Source organism: Dendrobates tinctorius, unplaced genomic scaffold (genome assembly GCF_039654945.1).
Source record: "Dendrobates tinctorius isolate UK_male_01 unplaced genomic scaffold, ASM3965494v1 ptg000036l, whole genome shotgun sequence".
NCBI lineage: Eukaryota > Metazoa > Chordata > Amphibia > Anura > Dendrobatidae > Dendrobates > Dendrobates tinctorius.
Window position 1 is genome coordinate 23,837,224 of NW_027361704.1, and position 13,611 is coordinate 23,850,834.

Genomic DNA, 13,611 nt, shown 5'->3' on the forward strand with positions numbered 1-13,611 from the left:
AAATCCCCCCACACACATTAAATAACCCCCCGCCCCTACTCCGAAGTAACCCCCATCCCCACTCCAAATCCCACAAAACATTTTGTACACCCCCCTCCTCTCCAAATCCCTCCTCCTCCTCTTGTCCAAATCCCCCCCCACTCCTCCTCTTGTCCAAATCCCCCCCCACTCCTCCTCTTGTCCAAATCCCCCCTCCTCCTCCTCTTGTCCAAATCCCCCCTCCTCCTCCTCTTGTCCAAATCCCCCCCTCCTCGTCCTCCTCCTCTTGTCCAAATCCCTCCCCCTCCTCCTCTTGTCCAAATCCCCCCCTCCTCGTCCTCCTCCTCTTGTCCAAATACCCTCCTCCTCCTCGTCATCCTCATCGTCCTCATCCTCATCTCCCATCTTTGGTGGTTCTTCAGCTCCACAGTGGAGCACACTTACCACAAGCGTTCGCTCTGGGCGCTGGGGAGTGACGTCAGCAGCGTGATCACATGAACTGATCACGCTGCTGATGTTGCTCTGACCCGGCGGTCAGAGCTTCAATTGTACTGGCGTCTGGATAGACGCCAGTACAATTGCTCCCTGGGAGCTGGCGCACGTAGCATCTGTGCATCCAGCCGACACAGAGAACCACTGACTCCCAGGCTGGGGGGCGGCAGAATGCAGCCGCCGGGGGGAGACAGTGCGGACCGCCGCATTAGACGGCCCGACTGCGCCCCCCTGCCGGCTGCGCCCGGGACAAATGCCCCGCCCCCCCCCCCCCCGGATACCCCTCTGGGCCATGGCACCCCCCAGGGATATGATCAGGCCATGGCACCCCCCAGGGATATGATCAGGCCATGGCACCCCCCGGGATATGATCAGGCCATGGCACCCCCCAGGGAAATGATCAGGCCATGGCACCCCCAGGGATATGATCAGGCCACCGGCACCCCCTCCCCCAGGGATATGATCAGGCCACCGGCACCCCCCCCAGGGATATGATCAGGCCACCGGCACCCCCCCAGGGATATGATCAGGCCACCGGCACCCCCCCCCCCAGGGATATGATCAGGCCACCGGCACCCCCCCCCAGGGATATGATCAGGCCACCGGCACCCCCCCCCCAGGGATATGATCAGGCCACCGGCACCCCCCCCAGGGATATGATCAGGCCACCGGCACCCCCCCCCAGGGATATGATCAGGCCACCGGCACCCCCCCCCAGGGATATGATCAGGCCACCGGCACCCCCCCCCCAGGGATATGATCAGGCCACCGGCACCCCCCCCAGGGATATGATCAGGCCACCGGCACCCCCCCCCCCCAGGGATATGATCAGGCCACCGGCACACCCCCCCAGGGATATGATCAGGCCACCGGCACCCCCCCAGGGATATGATCAGGCCATGGCACCCCGCAGGGATATGATCATATCCCTGGGGGGATGTCGGTGTCCTGATCATATCCCTGCTGGGTGCCGTGGCCTGATCATATCCCTCCTGGGGGGGGTGCCGGTGGCCTGATCATATCCCTGCGGGGTGCCATGGCCTGAGCATATCCCCGAGGGGGGTGCTGGTGGCCTGATCATATCCCTGCTGGGTGCCATGGCCAGAGCATATCACCGGGGGTTGCCGGTGGCCGGAGCATATCCCTGGGGGGGTTGCCGGTGGCCTGATCATATCCTTGGGGGGGTGCCGGTGGCCTGATCATATCCCGGGGGGGGTGCCGGTGGCCTGACCATATCCCGGGGGGGGGTGCCGGTGGCCTGATCATATCCCTGCTGGGTGCCATGGCCTGATCATATCCCTGCTGGGTGCCATGGCCTGATCATATCCCTGCTGGGTGCCATGGCCTGATCATATCCCTGCTGGGTGCCATGACCTGATCATATCCCTGCTGGGTACCATGGCCTGATCATACCGCTGCTGGGTGCCATGGCCTGATCATATCCCTGGGGGGGTGCTGGTGGCCTGATCATATCCCTGGGGGGGGTGTCATGGCCTGATCATATCCCTGGGGGGGTGCCGGTGACCTGATCATATCCCTAGGGGGGTGCCATGGCCTGATCATATCCCTGGTGGGGTGCCGGTGGCCTGATAATATCCCTGTGGGGGTGCCATGGCCTGATCATATCCTGGGGGGGGGGCTGGTGGCCTGATCATATCCCTGCTGGATGCCATGATCTGATCATATCCCTGGGGGATGCCATGGCCTGATCATATCCCTAGGGGGGGTGCCGGTGGCCTGATCATATCCCTGCGGGGTGCCATGGCCTGATCATATCCCTGGGGGGGTGCCGGTGGCCTGATCATATCCCTGCGGTGTGCCATGGCCTGATCATATCCCTGGGGGGGTGCCGGTGGCCTGATCATATCCCCGCGGGGGTGCCATGGCCTGAGCATATCCCTGGGGGGTGCCGGTGGCCTGAGCATATCCCTGGGGGGGTGCCGGTGGCCTGATCATATCCCTGGGGGGTGCCGGTGGCCTGATCATATCCCTGGGGGGGTGCCGGTGGCCTGATCATATCCCTGGGGGGGGTGCCGGTGGCCTGATCATATCCCTGCTGGGTGCCATGGCCTGACCATATCCCCGGGGGGTGCCGGTGGCCTGATCATATCCCTGGGGGGTGCCGGTGGCCTGAGCATATCCCTGGGGGGGGTGCCGGTGACCTGAGCATATCCCTGGGGGGGTGCCGGTGGCCTGAGCATATCCCTGCTGGGTGCCATGGCCTGACCATATCCCCGGGGGGTGCCGGTGGCCTGATCATATCCCTGCGGGGTGCCATGACCTGAGCATATCTGCAGGGGGGGGTGCCGGTGGCCTGATCATATCCCTGCTGGGTGCCGTGGCCTGATCATATCCCTCCTGGGGGGGTGCCGGTGGCCTGATCATATCCCTGCGGCCATGGCCTGAGCATATCCCCGAGGGGGGTGCTGGTGGCCTGATCATATCCCTGCTGGCTGCCATGGCCGGAGCATATCCCCGGGGGGGGGGGGGTGCCGGTGGCCGAAGCATATCCCCGGGGGGGGGGGGGGGTGCCGGTGGCCGAAGCATATCCCCGGGGGGGGGGGGGTGCCGGTGGCCGAAGCATATCCCCGGGGGGGGGTGCCGGTGGCCGGAGCATATCCCCGGGGGGGTGCCGGTGGCCGGAGCATATCCCCGGGGGGGGGGTGCCGGTGGCCGGAGCATAACCCCGGGGGGGGGGGGTGCCGGTGACCGGAGCATATCCCTGGGGGGGGTGCCGGTGACCGGAGCATATCCCTGGCGGGGGGGTGCCGGTGGCCGGAGCATATCCCTGGGGGGGTGCCGGTGGCCGGAGCTTATCCCTGGGGGGGTGCCGGTGGCCGGAGCATATCCCACCAGTCAGGTTTTTACTGTAAGATAATGTAATGGCAAAGACTCTGGTTCCAGAGACTTGTCACTTACTGGGCTCATAGGTGGATTATAATGAGGACAATCTGGGCTACCATTCAGGGACACCCATGGCTCAACAGCCCTCATAATATGGCAGTGGTTCACACATATTATGTGATCTGCTGGAGCAATGATGTCATCAACTGGTGTGATGATGTCATAGCGCCACCATGTGCACTCTGGCATGAAGTGGGGGCCACAAGAGGCGGTAGAGATGAGGAAGTATGAAAACCGTTATTTTTCAATAAACAATGAAATGAGGGTGGCAGAGGACATGATAATGAATTGTGGGGCATGTAAATATAATGACTTGGGGGAGTGGTAGGTGCTCGGTGGGGGTTGAGGATACAAGAGAGTGACAGGTAATGAATTGGGAGAGAGTACAGTGGCTAATTAACTTGTATTTTTATTGGGTGGGGAACAGAGGCTAATAGTTAATGGGGAGAACAGTGATGGAGTGTCAATTTACATTTGGAATGATGGTTGTATAATAGCTATGTACAGTGTGGGCCATTTATATGGATACACCTAAATATAATGGGAATGGTTGGTGATATCAACTTCCTGTTTGTGGCACATTAGTATATGGAAGGGGGAAACTTTTCAAGATGGGTGGTGACCATGGCGGCCATTTTGAAGTTGGCCATTTTGGATCCAACTTTATTTTTTCCAATGGGAAGAGGGTCTAGTGACACATCAAACTTAATGAGAATTTCACAAGAAAAACAATAGTGTGCTTGGTTTTAACGTAACTTTATTCTTTCATGAGTTATTTACAAGTTTATGACCACTTATAAAATGCGTTGGACTGTCATACAACCTTCTTCTCCCACTCTTGACACACTGATAGCAACACCGCAAAAGAAATGCTAGTCCAGGGGAGTCAGATTCCTTGTAGGAATGCTCAGACCTGACATCCATAATGTGGTGGTGCACCATCTTGCTGGAAAACTCAGGGAACGTGCCATCTTCAGGCATAAAGAGGGCAACACATCATCATGCAGCAATTTCAGATATCCAGTGGCTTTGAGGTTTCCATTGATGAAGAATGGCCCCACTATCTTTTTACCTCATATACCACACCATACCATCAATTATGGTTGTCAGGTCCGAGCCTTCCTACATGAACAGTTTCCTGGAATGTGGATTGGTCGTCGTGGGCCAGTTGAATGGCCACCAAGGTCTCCCTATCTGACCCCCTTAGACTTTTATCTTTGGGGTCATCTGAAGGCAATTGTATATGCTGTGAAGATACGAGATCTGCAGCATCTGAAACAACAGATCCTGGGAGCCTGTGCTAGTATTTCCTCTGCGTTGTTGCTATCAGTGTGTCAGGAGTGGGAGAAGAGGGTTGCATTGACAAGCCAACACAATGGGCAGCACTTGGAACACATTTTATAAGTGGTCATAAACTTGTAAATAACTCAAGAAAGAATAAAGTTACGTTAAAACCAAGCAAACCATTGTTTTTCTTGTGAAATGATGTGCCCGTCTGGATTCGGCGGCTCAGGGTGGGAGATTTCTTATTCAGGAGTCAAATATACATATACTAGATGTGGGCCCGATGCTATCGCATCGGGAGGGCAGTGACATCACGGTGGGGGCAGCTGTGTGGCACTGGGGTGGCGGCCCACCCACCTCCGTGCAGTCACAGCCGGCAGGAAAGACGGTTCTTTGCGGCCTGTGCTGGAGATGGGATGTGGCGCCACCAAAGGGTGGCCGCACCCCATCTCCAGCACAGGCCTCAAGTCGCGGTCTTTCCTGCTGGCTATGACTGCATGGAGGTGGGTGGGCAGGCAGCAGCAGGATCCAGTGCGTGTAGTCAGGCGGCGGATCCCAGCGGCATCCCTTTCATTACACCCTCTCATTATACCCCCCCATTACACCCCTCTAGTTATACCCCCCATTACACCACTCTCGTTATACCCCCTTCATTACACCCTCTCATTACACCCCTCTCGTTATACCCCCTCACATTATACCCCCCTCATTACACCCCTTTCATTATACCCCCTCGTTGCACCCCTCTTATTATACCCCCTCATTACACCCCTCTCATTACACCACCTCGTTACACCCCTCTCGTTATACCTCTCACAGCCGGCAAGAAAGATTGTGTTTTGTGCCTGTGCTGGAGATGGGTTGCGGTGCCACCAGAGGGCGCCCCCACCCCATCTCCAGCACAGGCCACAAGCCGCGGTCTTACCTGCTGGCTGTGACTGCACGGAGGTGGGTGGGCAGGCAGCGGTGGGTTCAGTGGTGGCAGAGGGGGCGGGGTCCGGCGGTGTCCCGCTGGTGGTACTGTGGAAGAGCCTGGTACCACAAGCGGGTGCCATGTTGGAATACCCATCTCTTGGGTATTCCAATATGGCGGCCGGACTGCGCCTGTCGCTGATTGGTCGCCCCCGGCCGGGCGCGACCAATCAGTAATGCGGGATTTCCGTTACAGACAGACAGAATTAGACGATTATATAGTAGATGTGATGCTTTTTATTTTTAAAGTATAATCATTTATTGTAGAATTTCCATACAAATACAACAGAAAAGGAGAACCAAACACAAGGAGTCGCATGACTACCGATACTCCTAAACTTGAGTAACTGTCCAGGAGCTTTCAATATAGCAATGAATTATTACTATTGATATCATTGCATCTATTAAATCATACTTGGAATTATCAATAGTCTTATAAACAGCACATAAATAGAAAATCTTTATCAGCTATTACTTCATGCGTCCAATAAAAAATAATAAACGACTCCCAAAAGGCTACAGATGGTTTGTCTTTCTGGTCTGAACTTATAGAGACAGAAAACAGGTAAGAAGAAGGAAAGGGGTAAGTGAGGGACGAGAGATGGGAGGGAGACAGAGGTGAGTTGTCCTCTCGTAAGCCTAGTCCTAGTCATATGATCTAAAAATCAGGAGTCTCTAAAGAGGATCCAGGGATGTCACAATTTCACAAATGTAACATTATCTCCTGATCCCTCAGCAGAAAGATCTTCCATATGATAAATGTAAGCAAACTCTTGTTGCCACTCAGGCTTGGACTGGCCCATAGGGGAACAGGGAAATCCCCAGGTGGGCCCCTGTGCAGATCTTGGCTCCCAATCCCAATGTATGGGCAGTACTTGGCATAACTCACTTGATTCACTCAGTACAGAAAAAAGCAGCTTCTCAACATTTATTAACCAAACTACCCAGTTTATTAATATATAGAGATATAGATAAATTTGTGATTGAAGGTAGCATAATATTTGCATGCAGGTGAAAAGTGGGCCCCCCAAAGTCCAAGTTACTGGTGGGCCCTCGACACCCCAGGTCGCCACTGTTGCCACTCCATTAATGATGGTGCAACTGTTAGGCTGTGTGCACACGCTGCGGATTTTGCTGCGGTTCCGGCCGCTGCGGACCCGCAGCAGTTTTTGCTGCAGTGTACAGTAGCATGATTCCCTATGGGAATCAAAAACCGCAGTGCAGACGGTGCGGAATTTTCCGCGCGGATTATCTGCGGTTTTTAATCCGCAGAAAGAATTGACATGTCAATTCTTTCTGCGGATTCCCCTGCGGTTTGCCATCTCCTCCATTGAGGAGATGAAAAACCGCAGGGCAAAACCGCAGAGCAATCCGCAGGTAAAACCGCAGGTATTTTGACCTGCGGTTTCACCTGCGGATTTTACAAAATCCGCGCGGATGAATCCGCACCTTTTCCGCAGCGTGTGCACACAGCCTTATGCACCAATGTCTGGGTGGTACTGTTCGGGCTAGTGTTAGGCAGAATCTTAAATACTTCCACGTGCCCTGGGCCATATTGACGCGGGACGGATTATTACGTCCTTGTGATTGTGCAATTGCCACCAGGTGTCAGATGATTCTGACAGCTGATACCCAGCACTTAAGGCCCCTAAATGCTGTGATCGCAGCATTCCGGAAGCAGGCAGAGGGATGACAGCCCCTATTCCCTTGGATTGGAGACCCCGTGGCATCACGCAGGGTCCCAATTGTTCCTGCTGCATCCCCATGCTTTACAAGCAATTAGCCTGCATAAAATGATAGTCCCATAGTGGCACAAAGTACAACAATTAAAAAAAAAAAAAAAAAAATTTTTAAATAATTGTAAAAAATGTACATATTTTTTAAATCAAGATATTTGTATACAAAAAAGAATAAATAAAGTACACATGTTTTGTATTGATGCATCCGGAACGATCTGACTTATAAAACTATCTCGCTAGTTAACCTTTTTAGTGAACACCATAAAAAATAAATAAAAAAACAATGCTTTATCATCATAACGCTGAACAAAATATGGAATAAAATTCAATAAAAAAGACATAAATAAACATGGTACCGCTGAAAACATATATCTTGTCCCACATAAAAACAAGCAGCTATACAGCTCCATCAGCAGAAAAATAACGATGCAAAAATATTTTTTTCTATAAAATAGTTTTTATTATATAAAAGTGCCAAAGCATAAAAAAGAGATAAATGAAGTATCGCTGTAATAGTACTGACCCGAAGAATAAAACTGCCTTATCAATTTTATTACATGCGGAATTACATAAACCCTCCCAGAATAAAAAAAAGAAAAATCCTGAATTGCTGGTTTTTGTTCCTTCTGGCTCCCAAGAATAGAAAGCGATCAAAAAATGTCTTTTGTCTGAAAATGGTAGCAATAAAAACGTCAACTTGTCCTGCTAAAAAACAAGCCATTACATGACACTGTGGTTCAAAATATGGAAAAATTATAGCTCTCAAAATATGGTGATGCAAAAAAATAGATTTTGCAATAAAAAGCATTTTTTACTGTATGACAGCAGCAGAAAATAAGAACCCAATATAAATCTGGTATCACTGTAATCGCACCGACTCAAAGAATAAAGTCTTCTAATCACTTATACTGCACGAGGAACGGTGTAAAAAATAAATGAAACCAATTCTTCACCTGCTGTTGATTTTTTTCATTCTGCCTCTCAAAGATCCCAGTAAGGCGCATTTATCCCGCCTAACTAACGGGTGCATGTCTCCAGAAGCATGGGCTGGATGCAACGTACTGGTGACTGCAACGTACTGGTCACTACAGCGTACTGGTCACTACAACGGCAGTTTGCAATTTTCACTCGGCAACATTCTTTGCTGCTTGTTTCTGGAAAATACCCATGGAGTCAAAATTGGCACTACACCTGTATATAAATTCCCATAGCAACCCCATTTACAAGATGGGGTCATTTGAGGGGGGATTCTGCTCTTCTATCAATTAGAGGCTCTGTCTATGGAGTCCGCAAACTTTTCATACGAAAATCTTCGCTCCAGGAGGCAAATAGTGCTCCGTTCTTCCTGACTGTCTTCGTATGGCTAAGTAGTCCTGTACATCCACATATGGGGAATTGCCACATTCAGTAGGAATTGTGGGACAAATTTTTGTGTCATTTTTACCCACTTCTAGTGTGAAATTGTAAAATCTGAGGCTAAAACAACATTTTGGTGGTAAAAATGTAGTTATTTTTTCTTCACTGCCCAATGGTATAACATTCTGTGACACACACATGGTGTTAATATGATCACTGCACCCCTGGATGAATTTATCGATGCGTGTAGTTTGTAAAGTTGGGTCACTTATGGGGGGGTTCTGCTGTTATGGCACCTCATGGGCTCTCCTCATGGGCAGGTCATGGAAGCTGCAAACCATAACAGTAAGGGTATGTGCACACGCTGCGGATCCGCAGCAGATTCTGCTGCGTTGTACAGTACCTTTATTTCCTATGGAAAAAAAAACGCAGTGCACATGCTGTGAATTTTTCCGTGCGGTTTTGCTGCGGGTTACAATCCGCAGCATGTCAATTCTTTGTGCGGTTTCCGCTGCGGTTTCACACCTTATCATTGTGAGGTGTGAAACCGCAGGCTAATTCGCAGATAAACCGCAGGACTTTTGTCCTGCGGATTTTCCAAGAAAATCCACACAACCAAAAAACTACATGTGCACTAACCCTAAAACCTGGCGCTCCTTGCCTTCTGAGCTTTGCACTGTGCCTGAAAAATATTTCCCAATCACAGGTAAGGTATTGACACAGGAAAAAATGGACCTCAGTTTGTTGTATAAAAGAAAAAAAAAATTCCTTTTAGCTCTTGGAGAAATTAAAAACTTTGGGCTAAAGCAACATTTTAGTGGTGAAAATGTACTTTATTCTTTCTTCATCGCTCAGTGGTATAAAATTCTGTGGGGCACATGTGGTGTCCATATAATCACTGCACCCCTAGAGGAATTCATTGAGGAGAGTAGTTTGTAAAATGGGTTCACATATGGGGGGTTTCTGTTGTTCTGGCACCTCAGGGGCTCTGCCAGTGTGACATGGCACCCTCAAACCATTCCAGAAAAATCTGAACTCCAATATGGCGCCACTTCCCTTCTGAGCATTTCACTGTGCCTCAAAAGTAGTATCCCCCCACATATGGCGTATTGGTGTTCTCAAGATAAATTGCACAACAATTTGTATGGTGCAATTTCTCTTGTTGCCCTTATGAAAATGCAAAATTTGGGGCCAAAATAACATTTTTGTGGGGAAAATGTGATTTTTTTTTTTTTTTTTCACGGTTCAATGTTATATACTTGTGTGAAGCACCTGGGGGTTTCAAGGTGCTCACTACACATCTAAATACAATCCTTGAGGGGTCTATTTTCCAAAATGGGGTCACTTGTGGGGGGTTTTCACTGTTTAGTCACATCAGAGGCTTTCCAATCGTGACATGGCGTCCTCCAAAAAGTCAAATGGCGCTCCTTCCTTTCTAAGCCCTGCTGTGTGCCCAAACAGTGGTTTTCTCCCTCATATGGAGTATCGGCGTGCTAAGGAGAACTGGCAACAAATTTTGTGATTCAATTTCTCCTGTTAGCCTTGTCAAAATAAAAAAAATTTGGATCTGAATTAAATTTTTTTGTGAAAAAAAAGTTAAATGTTCTTTTTTTTTTCCACATTCCAAAAATTCCTGTGAAGCACCTGAGGGGTTAATAAACTTCTTGAATGTAGTTTTCAGCACCGTGAAGGGTGCAGTTTTTAGAATGGTGTCACTTTGTGGTATTTTCTGTCATATAGACCCCTCAAAGTGACTTCAAATGAGAGGTGGTCCCTAAAAAAAATGGTTTTGTAAATTTTGCTGGAAAAATGAAACATTTAACCCTTATAACTTCCTAGCAAAAAAAAAAGTTTGGGTTACAAAATTGTGCTGATGTAAAGTAGACATGTGGGAAATGTGATTTATGAACTATTTTGTGTGACATCTGATTTAAGGGTATGAAAATTCAAAGTTTGAAAATTGCGAATTTTTTAAAATTTTCATCAAATTTCCATTTTTGTTAACAAATAAACACAAGTCAATTAGAAGACATTTTACCACTATCATGAAGTACAATATGTCAGGAAAAAATCTGTCTCACAATCACCAGGATCCCTTGAAGCGTTCCAGAGTTATAACCACATGCATTCACAGGGGTCAACACTGGAAAAATTGGTCTGGTCATTAACGTGCAAACCACCTTTGGGGGTAAAGGGGTTAATAAAACGTGGATACAAGAGATCAGATGTGATGGTGCAGCATCCTGCAAAACTAATCTTTCAAATGAGGTTGATATAAAGGGTATAGAGTGCCGTTCCCCTCTTTTTTTATATATTTATGAAAGGGTACAATTAATTATATTCTATACAGGAAAGTTTTTTGGGGGATCTAAATTCTAAATTCCCTCAAAAGATAAGAAGTCTTCTCCTTTTTGGACATGTAATATATGTAAATCAATATCTTTTTTTGGTAAACAGCTATGTAACCTTTTATAGCTGCCTATCAAAGATACAAAAAGATTCTATCTAATTAAAATCATATTTTTTATTAATATGTACAATTGTGTCATAAGTATTGACACCCCTGCAATTCTGTCAGATAATACTCAGTTTCTTCCTGAAAATGATTGCAAACACAAATTCTTTGGTATTATTATCTTCATTTAATTTGTCTTAAATGAAAAAACACAAAAGAGAATGAAGTAAAAAGCAAAACATTGATCATTTCACACAAAACTCCAAAAATGGGCCTGGTGGAGGTTCCGGAATCCGAGAGGGGCAGAGGTTTATACTCTTCCCCTGTTCCTGGTTCGGAAACCGGATAACTCTTACAGAACCATCATCAATCTCCGGTCCCTCAATAAGTTTCTGATCACTCGCCGCTTTAAAATGGAAACAATTACCTCTGCAATAAAAATGATATTTCAAAACTGTTTCATGGCGGTTTTAGGGTGTGTGCACACAGTACGGATTCTCCCGCTGATTTTTCCACACAAAACAAGCAGCTCTTGGCAGAAAGCGCAGGTGCGTTTTTGCCGTGTTTTTGATGCGTTTTTTTAAGTGCAGTTTTGCCTCCGGATTTGTATGTGTTTTGGTAAGCTAAATAAAGATGTTATTTAACAAAAAAAAAAATTGTGATGTCATTTCTGTCCAACCTCCTCTTTTACATTTGTCCAACACACACTACATTACACACACAGACAGATAATAGATAGATAATAGATAAATATGGGATGGATAGATAGATATATGGATAGATAGTTAGATATATGAAACTATCCCATATCTTTCTAGCTATAGATATATCTATGTATATTTCCATATATATATCTATATTTACATACAGTTGTGGGCAAAAGTATTGACACCCCTGCAATTCTGTCAGATAATGCTCAGTTTCTTCCTGAAAATGATTGCAAACACATTCTTTGGTATTATCTTCATTTCATTTGTCTTAAATGAAAAAACACAAAAGAGAATATAGCAAAAAATTGATCATTTCACACAAAACTCCAAAAATGGGCCAGACAAAAGTATTTGCACCCTCAGCCTAATACTTGGTTGCACAACCCTTAGCCAAAATAACTGCAACCAACCGCTTCCGGTAACCATCAATTAGTTTCTTACAATGCTCTGCTGGAATTTTAGACCATTCTTCTTTGGCAAACTGCTCCAGGTCCCTGATATTTGAAGGGTGCCTTCTCCAAACTGCAATTTTTAGATCTCTCCATAGGTATTCTATGGGATTCAGGTCTGGATTCATTGCTGGCCACCTTAGAAGTCTCCAGTGCTTTCTCTCAAACCATTTTCTAGTGCTTTTTGAAGTGTGTTTTGGGTCATTGTCCTGCTGGAAGACCCATGACCTCTGAGGGAGACCCAGCTTTATCACACTGGGCCCTACATTATGCTGCAAAATTTGTTGCTAGTCTTCTGACTTCATAATGTCATGCACACGGTCAAGCAGTCCAGTGCCAGATGCAGCAAAGCAACCACAAAACATCAGGGAACCTCCGCCATGTTTGACTGTAGGGACCGTGTTCTTTTCTTTGAATGCCTCTTTTTTTCTCCTGTAAACTCTGTTGATGCCTTTGCCCAAAAAGCTCTACTTTTGTCTCATCTGACCAGAGAACATTCTTCCAAAACGTTTTAGGCTTTTTCAGGTAAGTTTTGGCAAACTCTAGCCTGGCTTTTTTATGTCTCGGGGTAAGAAGTGGGGTCTTTCTGGGTCTTCTACCATACAGTCACTTTTCATTCAGACGCCGACGGATAGTACGGGTTGACACTGTTGTACCCTCGGACTGCAGGGTAGCTTGAACTTGTTTGGATGTTAGTCGAGGTTCTTTTTCCAACATCCGCACAATCTTGCGATGAAATCTCTTGTCAATTTTTCTTTTCCGTCCACATCTAGGGAGGTTAGCCACAGTGCCATGGGCTTTAAACTTCTTGATGACACTGCGCTCGGTAGACACAGGAACATTCAGGTCTTTGGAGATGGACTTGTAGCCTTGAGATTGCTCATGCTTCCTCACAATTTGGTGTCTCAAGTCCTCAGACAGTTCTTTGGTCTTCTTTCTTTTCTCCATGCTCAATGTGGTACACACAAGGACACAGGACAGAGGTTGAGTCAACTGGCTGCAAGTGTGATTTAGTTATTGCCAACACCTGTTAGGTGCCACAAGTAAGTTACAGGTGCTGTTAATTACACAAATTAGAGAAGCATCACATGATTTTTCGAACAGTGCCAATACTTTTGTCCACCCTCTTTTTTATGTTTGGTGTGGAATTATATCCAATTTGGCTTTAGGACAATTCTTTTTGTGTTTTTTCATTTAAGGCCTCTTTCACACTTCAGTTTTTTGCATCAGTTGAAATCTGCCAAAAAGTCAGACAAGCGGATCCGTTCTCA